We start from the raw sequence: 22,251 nt of genomic DNA on the forward strand, positions 1-22,251 counted from the left end.
TAATGTTTATTTATTCTTGAAAGACAGAGAGAGAGAGAGACAGAGCTTGAGGGGGTAGGGGCAGAGACAGAGAGGGAGACACAAAATCTGAAACAGGCTCCAGGCTCTGAGTTGTCAGCACAGAGCCCGAAGTGGGGGCTTGCACTCATGAATGGTGAGATCATGACCTGAGCTGAAGTCAGACACTTAACCGACTGAGCCACCCAGGTGCCCCAAAAAAGCACTTTCTAATGTTAGTGATTAAGTATATCCATTGGTAAGAAAGGCCCTGGGAGGCCAGAACCAGGTAGTCCAAACCTCAGATACCTGGAAATAATAATGAAAAATGATTAAAAATTCTTATAGAAAAAAATTTTTTCCATAAGAGATATATAAATGGACCATGGTAACCAGAGCAAAAAACACAACAGTGCTACGTTTGCTATGCAGACTCCAGAAGGACAATGTGAATGAACCAGACTTTAAGAGAGTCCTTGTACATTAAGTTCAATCCTGGCTATTCTGCAGAGTAGCCTCCTTTTGAATACTACTACTACTACTACTAATAATAATAATATAGCAGCAATAACTCAAATGGAGATTTTAATGCACCAGGCAGTATTCTACATGATTCATAGCTAATCTTCACAACAACCTCAGGAAGTAGGAATTATTACTGGTTTAATTTTATATAAGAGGAAACTACAATATGAAAGTTAATCTGCCCATGGACATACAGCTAATCCATAGCAAGGGCAGAATATGAATGAAAAATCATAATCGTAATGACTGCAATCTTCTAAGAGGCCTAGATTTTTAAGTTTATTTATTTACTTTGAGAGAGACAGAGATAGCATGAGTGGGAGAGAAACAGAAAGAGAGGGAGAGAGAATCCCAAGCAGGCTCTGTGCTGCCTGCTCAGAGCCCAACGTGGTGCTTGAACTCACGAAACTGTGAGATCATGACCTGAGCTGAAACCAAGAGTCAAATGCTTAACTGACAGAGCCACACAGGTACCCCAGGACTATTTTAAAGAACTGTCTCAATTTGCACTGGAAAAGGGTGCATCTAGGCTTATAAAAATCAGAAGAACCAGAAACTCCTGAAAGATATCGACTTTTGCTAGTCAATGGGCAAAAACCCTCAAGTCACTGAAATGGAGACAGAGAAGTTGCAACCAGTAGTTCTGTCCTCTTATGCTTCTAATGTAGCTTTCATGATTTTGGTTCATAATGCTGTCTGTACTGAAATGCAAGGAGTGTGTTTGGAGAGAAAAAAAAAACACATAAGAAAGGAAAGGTAAAGAAAAAGAGATACAAGCAAAATGTTCACATGTGCCAAGTTACATGTATTCTTCTTTAACACAAGTTCTATTAAATTTATGCTGATTTTCTGTTTGCACAGCACACAAAAACAGCTCTACTGCTCTCCATTACATTCGGCACATAGATTTGAGATGGCATGACATACAATACAGAATGCATATTATGCACTCAATCAATTTGGGGGCCACATGGAGCACCTCAAAGGGTTAAATAATCATTGACTCAAGCAGAGTTTCTCTACCTTGACACTACTGAAAGTTAGGATAATTCTCTGTTATGGGGGCTATACTGTGAATCAGGATTTTTTAAGTTTATTCATTTAATTACTTTTAAGTAATCTTTGCACCCAACGTGGGGCTTGAACTTATAACCTCAAGCTCAAGAGTCACTTGGTTTTATGACTTAGCCAGCTAGGTGCCTCAATCACAAGGTTTTTAACAGCATCCACAGACATTAGTAGCACTCCCCTGGTCATAACAAACTTTTTTGAGAAATTGCCAAATTTCCCATAAGGGAAAATTTTCCCCTGTTGAAAATTACTTTGCTAGAGCATCTATAAACATAGATTCCAACCACATTGTTTCTTATTTAGGCAACTCTATATAGGCATGATCTAAGGTGAATAGCAGTTATTATTTATTTAATAAAGTTTAATAAAATTTTTCTTGGAAAAATACATAAGGACAGCAATACTGTGTGTGTGTGTGTGTGTGTGTGTGTGTGTGTGTGTGTGTGTGTGTGTTAGTTGACAAAGAAAATAAGTTAGTGAAGGACTGAAAGTTTATAGATTCATAGGAGGGAATTAATTCTCTAGCAAATAACAAATACTATCCAACCAAATACAAACAGCTAAGTATATGATTATCTTTTATTAATTTCTCACTTTGAAATAATTTTAGACTTACAGAAAATGTTTTACATGGTATAATTAAACAATTAAATCAACATTGACTCAATATTATTAACTAATCTACAGACAATATTGCAATTACCCACTAGTCTCTCCTGGTTCTAGGTTTCAATCTGGGATCCCAGATTTGATTTATGTGCCATGTTTTCTTAGTCTTTCCCAATTTGTAACAGTTCTCAGACTTTCTTTGTTTTTCATTACCTTGACCCTGTTGAGTATTAGCCAGTTATTTTATGGAATGTTCCTCAGTTTTGATTAGTCTGTTGTTTCTTCATGATTAAAGCTATGCATTTTAAACCTTTTTAATGTTTATTTTTGAGTGAGAGAGAGAGAGAGAGAGAGAGAGAGAGAAAGAGACCAAGCATGAGTGGGGGAAGGGCAGAGAGAGAGAAAGAGGGAGACACAGAATCTGAAGCAGGCTCCAGGATCTGAGATGTTAGCACAGAGCCCGATGTGGGTCTCGAACCCATGGATCGTGAGATCACAACCTGAGCCAAAGTCAGCCACCCAACTGATTGAGCCATCCAGGCTCCCCAAAGCTACATATTTTTTTTACTAAAATACCCTAGAAGTAATTGATGCCCTTCTCAGTGCATCATATCAGGAGGTACACAATGTAGATGTGCCTTATTACAGGTACTGTTAACATTAATGACCTGATTAAGACAGTGTCTTCTGGGCTTTTCCAGTGCAAAGTTATTATTTTTGTCTTTGGAACTAATAAAATTCTTGTGGAGAAATACTAAGAAATCTGATGTCCTGTTTCTTATACTTTAATCCACTAATTTACCATCCATGGTTGATTCTCACCTGTGGCAGTTAGTACTGTGCTCGTTTGCCTAATGGTGATCTGGGAATTCTATGGTAAGGAGAAGCTATTCCTTTTCCTACATTCATTCATTCGTTCATTCATTCATTCATTTATTTATATTAGGTGAATCCATGGATAGTTATTCTTGAGTCTATGGCTTAAAATTCATTAATCTCCTTATTTATACTGTCCTTTGGGCGTGAAAATCATGTAAATATTAAAAACTAAAGAAGTCATTTATGATTCAAACAGATTTTGGGTGCTTGGATGAGGTGAAGGCAGAGGATTTTATAAGAGAACTTGAGAGGTTTTTTGATGTGCCACAATAAAAACATTTTTCTGTTTCAATTGTCAAGGTTATTGGACAGATTTAAAGGGGAATGTCTGACTCTTTGGATTACATAGTGAGAGCCTCAGAAAGGGGTTCAGATATCTGGTAGGCAAGACACATTAAAACCATGGTAATTTGGGGAGAATATCTGTATTCTAAAAAGCATTGGTTTAAAATTTTATCTAAAAGAAGATTTTAGTTGGGAAGTTTTCTTTTTCGTTTGCCTCAAAATATTTCTCTTTATTATATTGAAACCTGAAATTTCCTTCTTTAAAATGTGCAGTGTAGGATAGTTGTTAAAAACGTGGGCTGGAGCCAGATCACTACTGTTGGAATCTAGATTCTACCTATGAATTGTCTAAAGCTTTTGCACGTTAGTTAACTCCCTCCAAACCTCAGTTTCCTCTGCTTTAATAAAGGGAGACAAGAATGATTACCTATCTCATGTTGGTGTTACCAGGACTGGAGGAGATAAATAAATGTAAAGTGCTTGGTGACATGCTTGGCATATACTAAGACTTTTAGAAATGAGATGTGTGATTATTTTAGGACATTTTACTTGAAAGCAAAGCTAATTAAAAATTATTAGAAGCAGGCGGAAAGCATTTTGCTTTTTCTTGAGTTAATCTGAATGACCTTAAAATGCACCGATCTATTTTCTCTGAAAGATCATTATTGTCATCTTATAAAAATTACCTAAAGTCCAAGCCCTTAATCACTGGAAATATGTTTTTGTCGCATCCTTTTTATTTCTTTTCTTACCACTTTTTCCTTCTTTCTTCACTGTCTAAATTATCTTTTCTAGTAGTATCCACTACTGTGCTGATGTGAGCTCAAATTGTTTTCACAGTTCACTAATTCTTTATACAACTATGGCTAGTCAACAATTCAAACCGTACCCTGAGGTTTTATCTTATTTTATTGTTAATTCCAATGACTACAGTTTTCATTTCTGTAATTTCTATTTGGCTCTTTTTTGAATCTGCCTGCATTTTTCTTTCTCCTGTGAGGATAATGAGTCACTTATCTTGAAGTCCCTTTCAGGCTTTTTTCCAGTGTCTACATTTTTTTTCATCCTTCACTCTCTCTGAAAGTTCATTTCTTTGCTACGCATTCAGGTCTTTGATACTGAGTTTATCCTCAGCAGGCACCACTTTCCAGTGGGGTCTCTGTGTGCCCTACACCCCGGGACGCCCTCTGGAGGACGATTCCACATTCATCACCGCCAGGGCCCTCTGGGTCTGGATCAGTGTTTATACTGATCTCTCAGCTGGTTGGTGTCCCTCAATACTTTGGTCGTGTGAATTTGAACCCTACAGCAAGGTGCTAGCATGAGGTTCCTATTTTTCAAACATGAAAGTTTTCACCGAAAGTCGTAACAGACGGCAAACATTTTTACTGTTTTCTAAAACAGTGAATCAACGTGCTTTTTTTTTTCTTTTCAAATTCCCATTCTTCTTCTTTAGTCTTTATGCAGATAATGAAACCGTAGCTCACCTAAGTATTTATAACCTAAAGCTTTGATTTCCCTCTCTCCCTATTGAATTTTTGCAACACTTTTAAGATGACTGGCTATTAATGCCTTCTTCATTTCTAACAGAAAGATCTCTGCTCTCTTGGTATCAAACTCAGTTATGTAGAACACTTCAAAAAATTGTTTTTATTTTATCCAACATGTGGATATGTTTCATACATAAGGTGGATTCTTTGCATATCAACTCACTCTATCATAATGGCAGGAGTTTGATAGCCCATTTCTAAGATTGGCTATAATAATGCTAAATTTATTTAAGAGTTAATGGAAATTGAATTTACAGCGATAATTTTAGTACATATTTAATGCACTCATTGCAATGTCTTGAAGAACACTTTGTTTTTTTAAAATTTTTTTTTCTTCTTTTCAACGTTTTTTTTTTTTTAATTTATTTTTGGGACAGAGAGAGACAGAGCATGAACAGGGGAGGGGCAGAGAGAGAGGGAGACACAGAATCGGAAACAGGCTCCAGGCTCCGAGCCATCAGCCCAGAGCCTGACGCGGGGCTCGAACTCACGGACCGCGAGATCGTGACCTGGTTGAAGTCGGACGCTTAACCGACTGCGCCACCCAGGCGCCCCCTTGAAGAACACTTTGTACGTAGAACTCAGGAAATGAACCTGATATTGACTGAAGAGCACCATGAAAAGGGATACCTTCTGAAAATGCAGAATCTTATTCCCGTGATAATCACCAATTTCAGAAGTCAATATAGTCCCTGTGAATGTTAGAATGGTCTTCTGTCTCAGACTCTTTCTCTCTCTATATATGCAATTCTATAGTAATTCTAAGGGAATATGAATTTTCTGTGATTATAATTCTACTCTCTTTTGCCTATATGTGAGTTAATTACCTAACTACTTTGTTAATGAATTCATTCATGCTCCATCTTTTTAAGGAAAGGTTTTAAAGTAATGGACAGTATTAGGCAGTGTTTGAAACCTCTTATGTGAATTAATTAATATTAAAAGCACAATTATTTACCTAAAACTGGGTGAAATTTCATGGGACAGGTGTCTCAATGAAATGTAAAGACCTAATTTTAATATTTAAAAGATATACTAATTATATTATTCATTTTCTATAGCTATTAAGTTGTTTTGAATACTCACTGCTGTGTGCCTTGCTAACACCAGATTCCAATCACATATGCTTGAACTGCTTACCGTGAAGCTTCTGCGGATCCATTCAACTTTCAGCATCAGAGGGTTAGGTGTTCCTATCATGCCATTCCCCACTGACAAAATTATGGATCAAAATTCTTCCTTCTGCATTTTACATAATTTTCAAGCACCAATGAAAAAGTATAAGCTTTTTTAGCATCCATAGAGACAAGAGAATATATAGAAAAAAACCACTTTTTATGCCTAATAGGTATTCCTAGATCTTCCATTGTGTCCCGAAACAATACATCTAGAAGTGAAACCATCCTCTAAATGACAGTATCTTGAGGAACTATATGCCTCAAGTCTTTTCTGCCTCTCATAGTTCCATACTGCATCTTTAAAAATTGGTTTCAGTCACCAAAAGCTTAACAAATTTTGGATTTGTGAGCCCTAAATCCATCCTAATTTTCTATATTGTGAAAAATGGCAAAAATATGTTTATTCTTTAGCCCAACATTGCTTTATGTCCAGAGCTTATTTGACTACTGTATATTGTATATTACTCTAGCCTTGGTGCAGTATACAACTTTCTTTCTTTTGTTTTTCAAAATCAGCACAGATAACTCCCCTTTGCCCAACTTGTACCCCCTGCTGTAGTACCAGACTCTGGTTTGATGGATATTTAAGCAAACAGCTCCTCATGGTGCTATAAGGAAATATTTATAAAGATAAAGTACATCACACTGTGGACATATTCACTAGTATCCTTTCCTGCTATAGAACCCCATGATACTCTGACCACAGATAGATATCCATAGCACAGCTGCTTGTAAACAAAGATACAGTAGCACTTCCATTCCACATTATTTCCTTTATACATTTCATACCATTTCCTTAATATAGTAGATATAATATTATAGGGAAATAACATAATGTAAATTAATTACAATAAGGACAAGATGGTAATGAAATTAGATTTTATTATCCTATATATCATGTAGGGATATGTCGGTCAGCTCATGTAGGTGATGAGTAATTGCTTGTTTCCTTTGCATAGTATCTGCTGTTATATGGTAAAAATCCTAAGAACAGGAACTTTGTATTATTTAAAGCTGTAATCCCACAGCCTGGTTTAGTGCCTTGTAGGCTTTCTATAATGAAGGAGTGATGTGAGTATTAGAATATTAATAAGATTACCACTCGATATGCTACTAACTTTTAATGACCATAACATAGCTTTTAGGAGAAAATGAGATTCCCAACTTAAATGCTATTCTTAGATTCTCCCACCAAACCCTGCTCATTAAACATATAACTAGATGAATAAACAAACAACTAACTAATCAACTCACTTTTGATATCCCTAATTGGGGAATTATTAACTTTTAACACAGAACCACCTCTTGAAGAGTTGCCATGCTGTATTATCTAGAGGGAGTGTCTTTGATGGCTATAAAACCTAAAGGTTAGTCTGTTACCTGTTAAAGAATTAAATGACCCGTAACTCTCAGACATACTTCAAACCCCCTTAAGGGACATGAGAGCAGAGCCAGGAGGCCACAGAGAAAGTGTGAAATTCCAACCAAGATGACATTTTATTTCATTGATGATGACAGAGACTTTTTCAAAGTGATAGGCATATAGCAGTGTGTCTTGAATCTATTTCATTCTTGCCCCCTAAGGAATATTTTATACATTTATTTTTCCTAATTACCTCTTCCTCATGAAATTTTAATACCACAGTCATAGTGTGTGTGTGGGAATGCATGTGTCCGTGTGTGTGTGTACTGTAAGCAGACTTGTGCTTTATACATAAAAATGTAATTTTTTTCACATCACAAGAACCACTTCACCCCCCTGCCCCCCCCCTTTGGGACAAACGCATCACACTTGAGAATGAATGGGATATACTAACATTACAAAGTGCTGGCTTTTAGCAATGCCAAAATGCTTAAGGTAACACCCTAAGAATGATGAAAACCATAGGAGGTGGGCAAGAGCATCTCTGTAAGTGTATACGTGTTTGAATGTAAAAGGATATGTGCACATGGGTAGATGTATGTACATGGAGTTGTAACGGCTCTCAGTGAAATACTCTCTGAGTGCAGTGGAGAGGATTCTCAAAAATGGAGGGCACAACACTTATCAACATTTGGGGAGTAGTTTTACTATGCTTGGAATAGCTAGACCTTTGTAGTCATATCCTCTCTTAGGTAAACTCACCATCAGAGCTGAAGAATGATAATCTCAGTTTGTAGCTCACTCCCAGCCAGAAATCCCAAGAAAGATGGGGAAAAAAACACAGATTAGCATGGAAAGACCAGCATGGAAGGATGACAGTGTTTTTATAGACAAGATGGGAGAGCAGTTCTTATGAAGGGTGACCAGGAGTAGAACAGTGTGATGTGTGTCCGATTCTCACTTGTATAGTCCGAGAGAAAGATAATATTTTAATCAATGTTGAATAACGATACCATATTGGTTTTGAGTAAAACCACTGCTTTTATAAGAAGGTAGAATAAAGAAAGAACCATTTACAAGGTCAGCAATGGTTTCACAGGGTCTGTACTCTTTGGCTGAGTATAGCAAAAGTTTTGGTGGAAAAGAATTACAGATCATGTGTTTAAATTATTACCATTTTAAAATTAATTTAAGATAGGATCGATTGAATAAGATACAAAATTTTATTTAAAAGCTCTTTCTTTTCTTTTATCCTTTCTACCTCCCTCTCTCCTCCTTTCCATCCTAATAATTAGGTAAAAAAAAATAGGTGGGGACTAATAGGCATCCTACTGAGGAATGGGGGTCAGGTGGGGAGGTGGAAGGGTAAAAATATGGGCAAGGCCCAGCATGAAAGATCAGAGTTGAAGCAGAGAGTGTAGATGCTAATGGGGATAGGGAGACAGTGATGGCAAATAGAGACTGGCTGTATATTCTAGAGACTAATTTAATAAGTAATTAAGTTGAGAAAATGGCAACCAGCTTCATCACTGTCAGAGAAAGGAGATACAAATAGGAAAAGGACATAACTATGAAGAACCCTGTAATACTGGATTAGAATTAGAACCACTGGTGCAAATATACAACTATGTAGAGAGAAATATAGATGTAAAAGTATATGTGAATGTATATATACATATATTTTCTAGCCCTGTCTGAAACTGATGACTATCCAGCACTGTATTTGGTTTCTAAATGTGGTTCCTCACAAAAAGGAAGCACAGTTTCCTAGAAAAAAGAAAGGTCAAAGAATAATGGAAATATGTCAAAAAAGACATAGAATCCATCTTAAAGAGGCTCCTACTAAACAACACGTACAATAATTTGTGCATCAAAATGGATGACCTACTGAGACACCTGGGTGGCTCAGTCAGTGGCTGACTCTTGATTTCAGCTCAGGTCATGATCTCATGGTTCATGGGTTGGGGCCCACACTGGACTCTGCATTGACAGTGTCCATGTCTCTCTCCCTGTCTCTGTCTCCTTCTCTGTCTCCCTGTCTCCTTCTCACATGAGCTCATGCATGCATGTGTACTCTGTCCCTCAAAATAAACTTTAAAAATTAAAAAAAATAAATAACCTATTGAATAAAAGACTGACTCATGTGTTCATAGTGATATCAATGAATGAAAGAATGAATGGAAGAGAAAGATATTCCTTGCCATAAAAATACAACAAATAATTGTAGAAAAAATAATGGAAATAGAACTGTACTGTTAGATAACATAATGATTCATTCAATTAAGAAAAATCAATGGCAAAAAGTTTTTAAGGAACATGATTTATACAGACTTAACTTACGTCTCTCTCATCAAAATTGTTTCTCTAATGGAAAAAATATAGTACTCTCACAAAGGAAAAACTTAGCAGATACTGATTTAATCAATAGAATGAACTTAGCTTCTCAAGTAATGGGAAAACTGAAATCATATGGAACCCAATATAATGCCAGCAGAGTAAAGCATCACAACTCTGACAAAGACGCCAAAATGCACAACATGAAACTAATAATGATGATAGATCAGATAAATCCAAACTGAGACATATTCTACAAAATTATGTAGGTGGAGGAGCCAAGATGGTAACAGCATGGAAGCTTGTATGTCTTGCGTCCATGAAATACAGCCAGACCAACACTAAACCATCCTATACACCTAGAAAACTGATTGGAGGATTAACACAACAATCTGCACAACACGAACCACAGAACTCAGCAGGTACGTGGCATGGAGAGGTGAACTTGGGGAGAGAGAAACTGGTGGCAGGCAGGGAGCTGCCTTTGCAGGCGCAGAGGACGGAGACTGGGGTGGGGAGAAGATGGGAAAAGCACCCTTCCCCAAAAGCAGCTGGACAGAAAGTGGAAAATTTGAAACAGCCACAGGGACTAAACTAAAAAGGGAGAAAGGAGAAAGGAGAGGGTTTAAATTCCATTAAGACTATAAACAAGATGAGCACAAAGTCTGCAACTCTGCAGCTCTATACCTGGCTGTGCTATGGTGGGAAGGGTGAATCCCCAGGAGCAGAGTGGGGTCCAGGAGGTTCTCAGGCCACATGGCAAAAAGTGGTTCCACTACTGGAAGGACATTTAGTAGAGACTGTTGAAGCCACCTGGTTCCAGAGGACCCCAGAAAACGGCCACATTCGCTGGTGCTGGAACAAGGTTGTTAAGTGTGAAGCCTGGTGCCAGATGTGAGTTGTGATTTTCCATAATCCCTGAAACGCTGCTGCTACACTGTCTTATGAACTTTTCTTGGGGTGGGCTGGCACCTGGCTAAAGTCTCGGGGCATCAGCAGCAGCAAGGTCCAGCAGGCGATCCTGGCTACAGCCAGCATTCGGCCACTGCTCATTCAGCGATTGTTTGGTGAGACCCTCCCACAGAGGGGCAGAATAGGTCAAAGCTGCAGTCCTTCAGAAGTAAGGGGCTGGGGAAAATAGCTGCATCTGAGATAAAACTCGGGAGAGAGGTACTGCCTGGAGCTTGGTCACGGACAGTGAAGAAGTCAGGAGTGGATGAAAACTGAAGACAGAGGACAGGTGTGCAATTGCTGACCAGAGAGAACAGAGTTTCCATACTAGAGACTAGGTTGCTGGGTGACACCATTTTCACTGCTCCCACTCATGCATATACGAAACTAGGAGTGCTGAAACAATCCACCCCAGTAGGCTAGCAGAACCATCTAGTGGAGAATGAAGCCGTTACACTGAAGCCCGCCCAAATGGGCCAAACTTGCGCTTCAAGAACACAAGTCTCACTGCCAACCTAGTTTATGGACTATAAAGCACTTTATAGTCTGAATTCTAGGGGAAAACAAAGTAATTTCAGTCCTATTTCAAACTGCTAGCAGGTCCATCTATTCAATTTTTTCTTTTCTTTCTATTTTACAGTATTCTTTTTCTTGAATATAGAAAGAGAAAAATTCATTTTTATTAAAAATATTTTTCTTTACATTTTTTACTATATTTTTTACTTTTCTGTAAATTTTTTCAAATTCTATCTTACTTCCATTGTTCTATTTTAGTCTACTTCAGTGTATATATATATACACACACACACACAATGGAGTATTACTCAGCAATCAAAGGCTGTCACAAAACAGCCCTTGATAAGTATAAAAGAATTAAGATCATACCATGCACACTTTCGGACCATAATGCTATGAAACTTGAAATCAACTACCGGGAAACATCTGGAAAACCTCCGAAAGCATGGAGGTTAAAGAACACCCTAAAAAAGAATGAATCGCTCAACCAGGCAATTAGAGAAGAAATTTAAAAATATATGGAAACAAATGAAAATGAAAATACAATAATCCAAACACTTTGGGATGCAGTGAAGGCAGTCCTGAGAGGAAAATACATTGCAATCCAGGGATAACTTAAGAAATAGGAAAAATCCCAAATACAAAATCTAACAGCACACCTAAAGGAAACAGAAGCAGAACAGCAAAGACACCCCAAACCCAGCAGAAGAAAAGAAAGAATAAAGATCAGAGCACAAATAAACAATATAGAATCTAAAAAAGCTGTAAAGCAGATCAATGAAACCAAGAGTTGGTTTTTTTAAAAAATAAACAAAATTGATAAAACTCTAGCCAGACTTCTCAAAAAGAAAAGGGAGAGGACCCAAATAGATAAAATCATGAATGAATATGGAATTATGACAACCAATCTCTCAGAAATACAAGCAATTGTCAGGGAATACTATGAAAAATTATATGCCAACAAACTGGACAACCTGGAAGAAATGGACAAATTCCTAAGCACCCACACAGTTCCAAACTCAAACAGGAAGAAATAGAAAACTTTAACAAACCCATAACCAGCAAAGAAATTGAATCAGTTATCAAAAATCTTCCAACAGGGGCGCCTGGGTGGCGCAGTCGGTTGAGTGTCCGACTTCAGCCAGGTCACGATCTCGCGGTCCGTGGGTTCGAGCCCCGCGTTGGGCTCTGGGCTGATGGCTCGGAGCCTGGAGCCTGTTTCCGATTCTGTGTCTCCCTCTCTCTCTGCCCCTCCCCCGTTCATGCTCTGTCTCTCTCTGTCCCAAAAATAAAAATTAAAAAAAAAGTTGAAAAAAAAAATTAAAAAAAAAAAATCTTCCAACAAATAAGAATCCAGGACCAGAAGGCTTCCCTGGGGAATTATACCAGACATTTGAAACAGAGATAATACCTATCCTCCTCAAGCTGTTCCAAAAAATAGAAAGGGAAGGAAAATTTCCAGATTCATTCTATGAAGCCAGCATTACTTTGATTCCCTAACCAGACAGAGACCCAGCAAAAAAAGGGAACTACAGGCCAATATCCCTGATAAATATGGATGCAAAAATTGTCAACAAGATAATTGAATCTAAATAGAATTCAACAGCATAGAAAAAGAATTATTCACGATGATCAAGTGGGATTCATTCTTGGGCTGCAGGGATGGTTCAACATTCAGAAATCAATCAATGTTTTACAGCATATTAATAAAAGAAAAGATAAGAACCATATGATCTTGTCAATCAATGCAGAAAAAGCATTTGACAAAATTCAGCATCCTTTCTTAATAAAACCCTCGAGAAACTTGGGATAGAAGTAACATACTTAAACATCATAAAAGCCATTTATGAAAAGCCCACAGCTAATATCTTCCTCAATGGGGAAAAACTGAGAGCTTTCCCCCTGAGATCAGGAACACGACAGGGATGTCCACTCTCACCGCTGTTGTTTAACATAGTGTTGGAAGTTCGAGCATCAGCAATCAGACAACAAAGGGAAATCAAAGGCATCAAAATTGGCAAAGATGAAGTCAAGCTGTCACTTTTTGCAGATGACATGATATTATACATGGAAAACCCGATAGACTCCACCAAAAGTCTGCTAGAACTGTACATGAATTCAGCAAAGTCGCAGGATAAAAAATCAACGTACAGCAATCAGTTGCATTCTTATATACTGATAATGAAGCAACAGAAAGACAAATAAAGAAACTGATCCCATTCACAATTGCACCAAGAAGCATAAAATACCTAGGAATCAACCTAACCAAAGATGTAAAAGATCTGTATGCTGAAAACTATAGAAAGCTTATGAAGGAAATTGAGGAAGCTACAAAGAAATGGAAAAACACCCTGTGCTCATGGATTGGAAGAATAAATATTGTTAAAATGTCAGTGCTACCCAAAGCAATCTACACATTCAATGCAATCCCAATCATAATTGCACCAGCATTCTTCTTGAAATTAGAACAAGCAATCCTAAAATTCATATGGAACCACAAAAGGCCCCGAATAGCCAAAGTAATTTTGAAGAAGAAGAAGACCAAAGCAGGAGGCATCACGATCCCAGACTTTAGCCTCTACTACAAAGCTGTAATCATCAAGACAGCATGGTATTGGCACAAAAACAGACGCATAGACCAATGGAACAGAATAAAGACTCCAGAATTGGACCCACAAATGTGTGGCCAACTAATCTTTGACAAAGCAGGAAAGAACATCCAATGGAAAAAAGACAGTCTCTTTAACAAATGGTGCTGGGAGAACTGGACAGCAACATGCAGAAGAATGAAACTAGACCACTTTCTTACACCATACACAAAAACAAACTCAAAATGGATAAAGGACCTGAATGTGAGACAGGAAACCATGAAAACCCTAGAGAAGAAAGCAGGAAAAAACCTCTCTGACCTCAGCTGCAGCAATTTCTTACTTGACACATCTCCAAAGGCAAGGGAATTAAAAGCAAAATGAACTATTGGGACCTCATGAAGATAAAAAGTCTCCCCACTGCAAAGGAAACGATCAACAAAACTAAAAGGCAACAAACGGAATGGGAAAAGATATTTGCAAATGACATATCAGACAAAGGGATAGTATCCAAAATCTATAAAGAACTCACCAAACTCCACACATGAAAATCAAATAATCCAGTGAAGAAATGGGCAGAAGACATGAATAGACACTTTTCCAAAGAAGACTTTCAGATGGCCAACAGGCACATGAAAAGATGCTCAATGTCGCTCCTCATCAGGGAAATACAAATCAAAACCACACTGAGATACCACCTCACACCAGTCAGAGTGGCTAAAATGAATAAATCAGGAGACTATAGACGCTGGAGAGGATGTGGAGAAATGGGAACCCTCTTGCACTGTTGGTGGGAAAGCAAACTGGTACAGCCACTTTGGAAAACAGTGTGGAGGTTCCTCAAAATATTAAAAATAGATCTACCCTATGATCCAGCAATAACACTGCTAGGAATTTACCCAAGGGATACAGAAGTGCAGATGCATAGCGGCACTTGTACCCCAATGTTTATAGCAGCACTTTCAACGATAGCCAAATTATGGAAAGAGCCTAAATGTCCACCAACTGATGAATGGATAAAGAAGTTGTGGTTTATATATACAATGGAATACTACGTGGCAGTGAGAAAGAATGAAATCTGGCCTTTTGTAGCAACGTGGATGGAACTGGAGAGTGTTACGCTAAGTGAAATAAGCCAGGCAGAGAAAGACAGATACCATATGTTTCCACTCTTACGTGGATCCTGAAAAACTTAACAGAAGACCATGGGGGAGGGAAGGGGGAAAAAGGTTATAGAGGGAGGGAGGCAAACCATAAGAGACTCTTAAAACTGAGAATAAACTGAAGATTGATGTGGGGTGGGAGGGAGGGGAAAGTGGGTGATGGGCCTTGAGGAGGGCACCTGTTGGGATGAGAACTGGGTGTTGTATGGAAACCAACTTGACAATAAATTTCATATTAAAAAAATAAGGAGACTTAACAAACAAATACACATGATGTGAAATTGGCTGACTTTTCCATGAACAACATTATCTGGCACCACCTGAATAAGGTCTGTGGATTAGACAGTAATACTATATCAAGTTAATTTTCTGATTTTCATGGTTTATTGTCTTTACATGGAATAGTATCTCTGTTTTTAAAATTTAGACACTAAATTATTAGGTGGTGATGGGCTATCATGTCAGTAATTTCCTCTCAGTTGTCTTGTGGAAAAAAAGCAATATACATTAATTTTGCAATTTTTGTACAGTTTGAAATCATTCCAAGATAAAAATTATCTTTCCTTTTATATGAATATGGAATTTTTACAATGTGATTTCAGGAAATCTAAATTAATAGGATAAAAGTTTTTCTTGCAGAGATTCTTTGGGGACTCATGTCCAGTTCTATTTGTCAGTAACTACACATGTGTAGTGTCCAGATCTTTTCAACCTGCTAAACCGCCTATTTTAGGAATCCTGACTTGCATTAAGTCTATGCTAAAGCTATGATTATTTTATGCTCATTTCAGGCTCTTTCTAGGACCAAATTCAGTATGAATTATTTATAAGAACTGAAGAACACTTTGGAAAAAGTATAATTACTCTTGTTGCTCATTAGAGTTTCTGTCCTGATAAATTAGGCTTTATTTTCCTGTACCCGTTTCCATTTTGAGAGAACAGTCAAGAATTTTAGTACTTCTACAAGTGAAATGTTATTAATTTTCCAATTTATCTCTCAAACATGCCATGGCCTTTTAACCTCATACTCCATCCCAGTTAGATTTCTGCTCCTGGACCACACCTTAGTCTCTAACTGCTGTTGGACTTTACTGATTCTAACTCTCTAAATCTTAGAACTTTTGAAGTAACTAGCCTTGGACAGAATTTAATACTTTCCTCATTAAGCTAACATATCAATTTCTTATATTCAAGAGAATCTGGAATACCAGCAGCATTTGCCTTGATCTCTAGAGACTATGATTTTGTGTTTTGGATTTTCTCACAACAACTGCAGTTGAGATTTTGAAGATCCTCTAGTGTTTCTTTTTTTAAATCTTATATTTTTAAGGTTTTATTTTAAATCTAGTAAGTTAACATACAGTGTTACATTAGTTTCAAGAGTACAGTGTGATGATTCAATAATTCCATATATCACTCTGTGCTCATCACAAGTGCACTCCTTTATCCCCATAACTTGTTTCACCTATCCCCTCACCCTCCTCCCCTCTGGTAACTGTCAGTTTGTTCTCTATAGTTAAGAGACTGTTTCTTGGTTTGCCTCTCTCTCTCTCTCTCCCTTTCTCTCTCTCTCTCTCTCTCTCTCTCTCTCTCCCTCCCTCCCTCCCTCCCTCCCTCTTTGCTCATTTGTTTTGTTTCGTAAATCCTCTAGCGTATTCTTAACCAAAGAGATAAATCTAGTTGAAACCATGGCTCTTCATTTTTTCCTGTCATCATTAAAGTTTACTATGTACAGGTGGATTGTAGCCATTCATAGAACAAAATTGTGTCCTATATGTTGATTTCTAGCAGATTAGTTTTAAGGAAGAAAAAGTAGATCCCCAGATCAAAACTATACTTTGATCCTTGCTTTTCCTACAAGAAAAGCACCTACTATTATATATAAGAGACCATGATAAATATTTATGGAATAAATACAAATGGGCTATAATGCATGCCCTTTAGGGGAAATAGTTTAAATAAATAAAACAAAAATTACTTAAATTATTGTGTATCGTTTTACAAAATACTAAAGGCTCTGACTCAGTGTCTAGCTGAAGACATCTATAGATGACCTTGCCAAGATACTGAATAATTTTATTACCTTTTTCATTAGAAGGATGTACTTATGTCTTTAGGTATGGGTCAGGTATTTGCATGTTTTCTTCTTAATTATTGAATGGTTGTATGCTTCCTGCAATATTATTCACACATGAATTCACTGGGTAGTTACTGAGTATACAGAGATTAATTCACTGGGTAGTTACTGAGTATACAGAGATAAATAAAATAAGAACCTGCATTCTCAGAACTCACAAGGTGATGTGGAGGAGGGTCTGCTTATACTTTTACAAAGAAAAGACCTATGCACAGTATTAAAACATGACTAATATTTATTAGGGTCTATAGATGTAATTCTTTGCATAAGCCATTTCACTTTATTTTCACAAGCACCGGTTAAGTGAATCAGTTTATTTTTTTTTAACGTTTATTTATTTTTGAGGCAGAGAGAGACAGAGCTTAATTGGGGAGGGGCAGAGAGAGAGGGAGACACAGAATCTGAAGCAGGCTCCAGGCTCTGAGCCATCAGCCCAGAGCCCAACGCGGGGCTCGAACTCACAGACTGCAAGATCATGACCTGAGTTGAAGTCGGACGCTTAACCGACTGAGCCACCCAGGCGCCCCTTATTTTTTCAACAAATAAAAATATGAACCTTTATTATGTGTTAGGTAGTATTCTAGGCCTTAGAGTTAAATCTGTTAGCAAAGTAGACAGAATGTCTTTCCTTGTGGAGTTAACATGTCTTTGGGGAGGAGAAAACAAAAATAAGCAAAATAAGCAAGCAAACTATATATTGAATGTAATGATGATAAGAGCTATGGAGAAAAGAAAGATGATAGGAGTAATATGGATGCTGGCGGGTTACAGTGTTAGCTGGATGAAATGGGATACTTTTTGTTATGTAATATTTAATAATTTATTAGATTATTATTAGTAGTAAAATTAGAAGCCAAAGTCAGAGCAAGTAATTTAATTTGGTGAAGGTCACACAAGATCTGGAGGAGACCAGTTTTAAACAGAGTTATTGTGACTTCCTGTTACTGCCAATAGAGCTGTGACCTACCAACTTCCTATTCTGGCCACCACAGAAATATTACATAGAGCTTCTCTCTAAAAAATTATTTTCTTCTCCTCTTAAATATTCTTTCATCAATTGTATTGAAAAGAGGAATAATTTATTGAAATGACTTCCCTATCAGCAATGGAAAATCTAGATATCTTGGCTAGCCCTGAAGCAAGAGTTCAGATACTGTTTCTAAAGCATGCCACTCATTTATATGACTGATGTTAGGATGACTTTTGGAAGTCTGAAGTATAGCTCTGTGCTTCTGACATTTTGTGACCGCCTGTCTCTTCTAAGTACAGCAGAGCATGTTGTAAGGCATTTCAAACTTTCTACCTCCCTGTAAGTCAAAACACATCAGGCAACAAGACCAATAAATTTGGCAGTCAGCCAGCAAGTCTGACAGCAAATCCCTTTTGAGAGTCAGCCTGGTGGAGCAAGAATAAAGGAAGTTCACCATTATGCCGATTTACCTGGCAACCTGCATCACCTTTATGTCCACTTCTTCAACCGTCCGTATCATTTCTTTATAAATAGGACAATGATTTCCAGTGGCTCAGGATTTTTCTAGCAGCTCTTATTCAACCCTAGAGGATTAGCTTTTTACTGTGACCAAAGCTCATTGTCAGGTCACCATTTAGGCCCCTCAAAGACATCCCAGTTGATTACAACTGCTGTTTTCTTTATGTTATTGAAAGAGTTGTACTTTCTTTTTGGCCATGAATCTATCCAGACTGAATAAGATCTGTTGGCCCAGGACCACTCCTGTGAATTTTTCAAGTACCACACAGTGCTACACTGTCCTGAGTTAGTTAATGCTATAAAACTCTTTCAGAAACCATTTGAAAAACATTGATGTCCAACACCACAGAAAAAGAAGGTGCACCCTGTCTTGTTTTCAGAGGCATTGCTGGAGAACATCTCTGGTGTTTCAAATTAAACTGGAAACACTCTAAATGGGGTTATAATGGGAAAGAAAACCCTACTATCCCATTTCATCTTATCTTTTTTTCCCTGGGAGAGCTTATGCTTTCTGAAATTTACTAAAGAAATATCTGTTGTCTGGCATGACTCCTAAACTTTCTCTAGAGAAGTTTGTTGCATCTATGTTTTATGTATTCTTACATCTTTCTAATACTAATATACTACTACTAATATATTTCAAGTCAAGTTTTATAAACCATTTTATTAGCTTGGAAATACAATTTTATAATATGACAGATTACATAGCAATATAAGCTTGTCATTTTAGATGAGAAGCCATTAAAAATACCTCAACTTTTAGAGTTTTAGTCAGTTTTACTACCTACTATGTCAAACCTCTCAAATTTCTAAATTTCCATAATGATTATAGTTCAATGAATACTTTAATGTCCCATGTTATGTTCTGAATCCCATAACAGTTCAATGAGTAGGGGATAGGCAATAAATGTGTGCCCTGAATTCATTTAAGTACTTGCTCTTGATGTCTTTATTTACTTGCTTTCTGACAATTTTGAATCCAAGGCAAGCTCCTACAATCATTACCAGACAATCAGAGGGCATCACAAATCCATGTGTGTCTATACCTTATTGTTATTAATAATATCAGATTCTCTTCTTCATGGAATTTTAAAATGTCAAATGCTAGAGATTTCCCAGTGGCCTTATTTCATATAATTACCTAATTTTATACATGGGAAGACAGAGGTAAGAGAAATAAATTGTTTAATGTTACATGAATAAAACAACATAATAGTTAATAGACTATATGGTAAGCAGAATTCTAAGATGGTTTCCAAGATTCCTACCTCATGGTATATGTACCTTGTATAATCCCCTCCATTTGAGTTGCAGTGAGTGAAGTAAGACATCACTTCTATGATTAAGTTATAGTATATGGCAGGTTGAGAAATTTTGGATATAATTCAGATCCATAATAAGTTAACTTTAAGTTAATCAAATGGAAGATTAGCTTTGGTGGGCCTGGCAAAATCAGATGAACTCTTTAAAAGAAGATCTAGCAATCAGAGGTAAAATAAACCAGAGAGATTGGAGGCAATAGAAATTCTCCTACTAGAAGACACACACACACACACACACACACAGCCATTTGTAAACTGTCTATAGAGGGAACTTGTAGCAAGAACTGGATAGTGGCCTCTAGAAGTTGTGAGTGGCCCACAGTTGATGACAGCAATAAAATGGGGAATTCAGTCCAAAAGGAACTTAATTAGGCCAACAACCAGTGAGTCTGGAAGAGAACTCTGAGCCCCAGATGAGATTTCAGCCATGACTAACACTTTTATTTCAGCCTGGTGAGACCCTGAGTAGAGGTCCCAGCTGACCTATCCCTGGACTCCTAAATCATGAAAGCTGTTAGATAATAAATTGTATTATTTTAGGCAACCACATTTTTGTTACTTACTATATAGTAATAGAAAGCTGATATAAACTATAACTCAGGTTTTCTTATTTCAAAGTCAATGACTTTTTCCTATGTATTACCCAAACTGCTAATATCACATGTGTAATAAAATTAAGGACTGCATAAAACAAACCCAGATATAACTACTTTTAATAGAACTAACCATTATCTTCACATTTGGACATTTAGTTTACATGTCCAGATTATGACAGAACACAATCTGCTACCATCTGTGAATCCATATATATTCTGATTCATTCATTCCTTCCTTCAAAGCAAAAATAATATGTATATTTTCCTTATCATTTTCTTAGTACCAGGTGACATAAATACTAAGTTGAATGAAGTCAAAAGAATGTCTAGTTTCCATAAGAAAGATAAATGTGGTTTCCTAAGGGTAAATGTAAAAAAGAATGGAAGGTATGACAGAGCTAACAAATTGATAAATTGAACTCAGAAAAGGAAATATCCCTTATTACTCTCAATTTAGAAGCCTGATTCTTATTTCAGACCACACAGATCTGAACTTTTTCCAAATTTGCCAGAAACACCTTTAGGAGAACCAGTTAAATTCCTTTTGACTCTGCTGGTTTCCCTCTTTAGCTGGAAAAAATACATATATTTCTACCATACAGATAAGCTTCAACTGAAACAATTTTCTGCAGCCATAAACTATGTTATCCTTGGGGGGTGGATCAGGATGGTGGAATAGGAAGACCCTGAACACTTCCTCCTATGGACACACTAAATGTATAGCTACTTATGGATTAATCCCTGCTGAAAGAGAAATGGAAACTAGCTGACAATTCCTCCACAACAACAAATAAAAGGGCCACATTGAGACAGATAGGGAAGGCAGATACAGTGTCTCACCAAAACCCCCTCCCTGTAATGGAAACCCACAATGGGAAGGGATTTCATGGGCCTGGAGACTCTTCCTGAGGAGTGAGAGAATTGCTTCACATCAGGTACCCTTGGGTACCCAGGTACCCTTGAAACCTACGCCAGAGAAATAAGGCCCCTAAAATGCTTAACTATGGAAAACAATCAGGTTTATACCCAGGAGATCCACGGGGCTACAAGGATCTGAGATATTCCTTAGGAGAGGCTCATGTGTAGACTCACTCATCCTGGGATCCAGGGCGAAAGCAGTAGCTTGAGAGCTAACTGGATTATATGTGAAAGAGCTTCATTTGTTAATCTTAAAGCATCTGCCAGAGCGACAAGGGTCATTTGGGACTTTCTCTGGGTACAAAGGTACTGGCAAGTGCCAGTTTTGCATTCTTCCTCCACCGCCTCACCAAAACCTTGCTAAAAATGCTGCCATATCCCTAATGACAAAAATGGTAAAGTAACTCTATCGGCTTCTGCCTCACTAAAGCTGCATGTCCTGCCCCTAGCACTCTTCCCTGCATGCTAAAGCTGTGTATATGCCTCACTCTTAGCACTCTCCTGCAGCTTCACTAAAGCCTGTGGATGAGCACAGACAGATGAGCACAGTCTACAGGGGATGCCCCTTGATCACCTGTCCCTGGTGGCCAGAAGAACTGTATTTCTACACAGAACTATAATAATTGCAAAGACAGTTCTGGGCAGGCTACTGTATACAGGGCACTACACAGACAGCAGATTGAAGCACATACCTAGTCTGTCTGTGAAAAAAGGTCTATCTACTTGTCCTGGAACTCCAACCCAAAGGACAGGCTTCAGGTTTGCCACACATCTAGAGGC

Source organism: Neofelis nebulosa, chromosome 8, assembly GCF_028018385.1.
Source record: "Neofelis nebulosa isolate mNeoNeb1 chromosome 8, mNeoNeb1.pri, whole genome shotgun sequence".
NCBI lineage: Eukaryota > Metazoa > Chordata > Mammalia > Carnivora > Felidae > Neofelis > Neofelis nebulosa.